The 4,421-nt window shown below is 43.2% G+C and overlaps 1 non-coding gene across 1 annotated transcript; it reads right to left on the reverse strand.

The window, feature by feature from the left end:
• Positions 1 to 294: 294 nt before the first annotated feature.
• trnaf-gaa (transfer RNA phenylalanine (anticodon GAA)) lies at positions 295 to 367 on the reverse strand. Its single transcript has one exon. It is a non-coding gene; the product is annotated as a tRNA-Phe (tRNA).
• Positions 368 to 4,421: the final 4,054 nt, after the last annotated feature.

Consider the following 4,421-nt stretch of genomic DNA (forward strand, 5'->3'; position numbering starts at 1 on the left):
CCCACGAGTGTGGTGGAAGCAGAGACAATCAATGATTTGAAAAGGAAATTGGATGGATACTTGAATAAAAGAAACTTGCAGGAGGAAAGGGATCGAGCTGGTGAGTGGAACTGACTAGATTGCTCCGGGGAGAGCCAGCATGGACGTGAAAAGCCAAACGACCACCTTCTGTGCTGTAAATGACTCTGTGTTGTTTCTCAAATTAATTCCACTGGTGCTTGGTAAATAATTTCAAAGTAAATTGTGCAACTGGAAAATCAGAACCAAGGCCAGGGACGCATAAGGAAGCAGAATTGCTGAAACCCGGGATTGAACCAGGGACCTTTAGATCTTCAGGCTAACGCTCTCCCAACTGAACTATTTCAGCCCTACATTAACAGTGGCTTAGTGTCTTTGTTTTGGAAGAAAATACATACATTCAAGTTTTCCAAAAAAATAAAGAACACAACATGTGAGTAATATTCCCCATTGCTTTCTCAGTACTGATGGATTGTGAAGCGGGAGACAGCCAGAAGTGCCACTGAGCCGCACAGAACCTGAGCTGAGAATGAAATGAAATCACATTCAATCTTTCAAAGTGAGATGCTGCAGAGAGGTCAGAGTCCTGAATCAAAGCGAGACTCGCTCATTTCAAACACTCCCTGTACTCTCTGCTCATGATGCCTTAAAAAAGGGAAAAACAGAATGGCACTCAAACTCACAACCCTGCCATTAAAAGTCTCATGTTCGACTGACAGAAGTGTCACTTCTGTTCGCTCTCTTATTGGATGGATGCAACTCCAACGCAGGGGTGGCATTCAAATCCTCCCATGGGTCCACATGTCAGACTGAGTTCCATGTTGTAGACTCAAGCAAAGGAAATCTGCTCAGTTCCAAAACTATCAGCGAATTGAAGCTGATTACGATCAACATCATCAGAGGTCAGAAATACCTGGTGAAAGAAGACACTCTGAAGAAGGATCCAGAATTATTCAAAGGCATCGACAAAGTGAAAAACAAGAAAAACAAGAAATTTAATAAACAAGATGCTGGAGAGAGTTAAGAATCACAGAATCATAGAAAGTTGAGCGCACAGAAAGAGGCCACTTGGCCCATCATGTCTGTGGCGGCTGAAAAATGATCCACCTGTTCTAATCCCACCTTCCAGCATTTGGTCCGTGGCCCTGCAGATTACGGCACTTGAGGTGATTATCCAGACTCCTTTTGGATGAGTTGAGGGTTTCTGTCTCAACCACCCTTTCAGGCAGTGAGTTCCACACCCACACCATCCTCTGGGTGAAAAGGATTTTCCTCGTCACCCCTCTAATTTTTCTACCAATCACTTTAAATCTATGCCCCCTCGTCACTGACCTCTCTGCTAAGGTGAATAGACCCTGCGCTTCCACTCTATTTAGACCGCTCAAAATTTTGTACATTTCAATCAGATCTCCTCTCAACCTTCTCTGTTCCAAGTAGAACAGCCCCAGCCTATCCAGTCTTTCCTCATAGCTGCATTTTTCCAGTCCTTGCGACATCCTTGTAAATCTCCTCTGTATCTTCTCTGGTGCAATTGCATCCTTTCTGTAATGAGGTGTCCAGAACTGCACACAGAACTCAAGTTGTAGCCGAACCAATGAGTTATACAGTTGCAGCATAAGCTCGCTGCTCTTGTATTCTATACCTCGGCTAACAAAGGAACGGATTCCATCTGCCTTCTTAACCACTTTATCGACCTGTCCTGCCATCTTCAGGGATCTGTGGACATTCAATCCAAGGTCTCTCACTTCCTCTATACTTCTCAGTATCGTGTATTCTGTTGCCTTGTTTGACCTCCCCAAATGCATCACCTCACACTTCTCCAGGTTGAATTCCATTTGTCACTTTTCTGCCCACTTGACCAAACCATCAATATCTTCCTGCAGCCTACAGCTATCCTCCTCATTATCTACCTCATGGCCAATCTTTGTGTCGTCTGCAACGGTCTTGATCATGCCCCCTACTTCCAAATCGCTAATATGTACCACAAAAAGCAGGGGACCTGGTACTGAGCCCTGCAGAACACCACTGGAAACAGCCCTTCGGTCGCTAAAACACCCGTCAACAATTACCCTTTGTTTCCTGCCACTGAGCTAATTTTGTATCCACCTTACTGCATTTCCCTGTATCCCATAGGTTTTTATTTTTTTAACCAGTCTGCCATGTGGGACCTTGTCAAATGCCTTGCTAACATCCATGTGGGACACGTCAGTTGCACTACCCTCATTTATCTTCCTTGTTACTTCTTCAAAAAATTCCATCAAGTTGGTTAAACAAGATCTTCGCTTAAAAATCCATGCTGACTATCCTTGATTAACCTGTGCTTTTCGAACTGACAGTTTATTCTGTCTCTCAGAATAGGTTCCAGTTATTGGGCCATGACTGAGGTTAGTCTGACTGGCCTGTAATTACTCGGTCTTTCCTTCGCTCCCTTTTTCAACAGAGGTTCAACCTCTTTTGTAGCAGACTATTGTAAATTTCACAATTCGCATGGGAAAAAGTATTAAATACTTCACTTACAAGTTCTAATGTTACTGGCGAAATGAGGGCTTATGTCTGATTTGAACCCAGGACCTCACACAAATACACAGCAGGAATTCTGCTCCTTTACCAAAAAGCTATCTCCTTTATAGAGATGTAAATATGCAATATTGGAAGAGTGGAGGACCTGGGACCAGGACAGTGACTTTGACTTTTCTGCCTGTCTTCCAAATTCTGCAAGGTTCCATACAGACATTTAATGAACTGTCAGGGTGTTACTTTATTCCATTCTTCTTCTTCTTCTTCTTCTTCTTCTTCTTCTTCTTCTTCTTAGGCAGTCCTTCGGGAACGAGAATGATTTTTTTCCACTTCAGGGTTCTGGGTCCAGTGACTAGATGTCTACTTAAATCGCAGAGAAATTAAACACTTTTTAATTTGTCTCACGACATAAATAGCAACATTTGTAGATATTTCACAGCTGTATGATTGGATGCTGCTAACGTTGTTACACTCAGTACACATGGTACCTTAATGTTGCAATAAATATTATAATATCTATTCAGGTAACTGCCATCCCAGAGCTGCAAAATTTCACTGGTTCAACATTCTCATCAAACACTAAAGCATTCCACAAAGCAAGCCTCACAAATTCAACACCAGTTTCTCTTTTGGAGTCTCTCTGGTGTAATCTGATCTCTGATAGATTACTGGTGATCATCCTGCACATGAGCAGCCGTCCTAATCCCATGTACCTGTCCTGTTCCCACCTCCCTTTCCTATATACACAACAGAATTCCAAACTGCTGATAGATGCTGGTAAACACTTTCCTTGTTGTATGAAACCGTGATTGCAGTGGAAATCCGCAAGAGAGGAAGCTATTGTTGGCACCTTTAACTCTGCAGCCAGTGACCAGAAGAATTCTCACTCCTGAACGAGGACTGTTTCAATTTCCTTTTGGAAGATCACATCATCACATGAAGGAAGTGAAGTGTTTTTGTATCACAGTGACCACAGAGGAGTTTTAAAACAAACTATTAAATTATGAATTCATATTTTATTTTGAATGCTACATTGGAGGTTAATTTCACAGACAGTCCTGCAGTTTATGATTTGTGTGAAATCAGTGAGATTGTGAGTTGGGTCGACCCCTCCCTATCAGAGTCACCAGGACAAAGGGAGTGTTTAGTCATCGACATCTTGCTCAGTTCAGCATTTTGGTGGCTGGCTCTTGAACTCACACCATCTCCTGACAGTGACAGGAGTAAACAAGTTATCACTGAGGATTTCAAGTGCTATTTAAAGATTAATCACCTTTTACTGTTCACTTACTGCTGGAGGTTTGAAGAGGACATTTGAAACAAGTTGGGAGACTTTCTTGGAAACTTTGTCAAGACTTCACCAACACTCTGTCAGCATTGATTCGGGAAATACTCTGAGGATTTCACCTATAAAGAGTAAGTGCTGTGTTACTCCACCTTATTGCAAACTTTATAGGAATCAGCAGGAGAAAGGGAGCGTTTGGTCATTGACATCTTGCTCGGTCTGCGAGAGAAATGGGAGGAGGACACGAGGCCAGGCTGAGCAGCAACAGCCGTGGCAGGAAGAAGGACAGGAGAGACAGGAGAGGGAGGTGGACTCCTTCTCCTCTGCAAGTACAGGACATTCCTCCTCCTTTGGACCTCCTCGATCAGGAACTCCAGTACTGTATCTGTGAACCTGTGCCTTCGTTCCCTCAGTCCCTGAGTGATCCTGAAACATGCTGCTGTGTGTCAGACAGCACACTTCACACCTTCAGTGGAAATGTGTGTGTGGAACCCACTTATACTGCACCAAGAACATTGCTTCGAATCAGCACTCGAGTGATGAACTGCAGCTTTCTGTTTTCATGCCTCCAGGCAATTTCAAATTATGGTCATCAGAATGT

Source organism: Heterodontus francisci, unplaced genomic scaffold, assembly GCF_036365525.1.
Source record: "Heterodontus francisci isolate sHetFra1 unplaced genomic scaffold, sHetFra1.hap1 HAP1_SCAFFOLD_201, whole genome shotgun sequence".
Classification (NCBI taxonomy): domain Eukaryota; kingdom Metazoa; phylum Chordata; class Chondrichthyes; order Heterodontiformes; family Heterodontidae; genus Heterodontus; species Heterodontus francisci.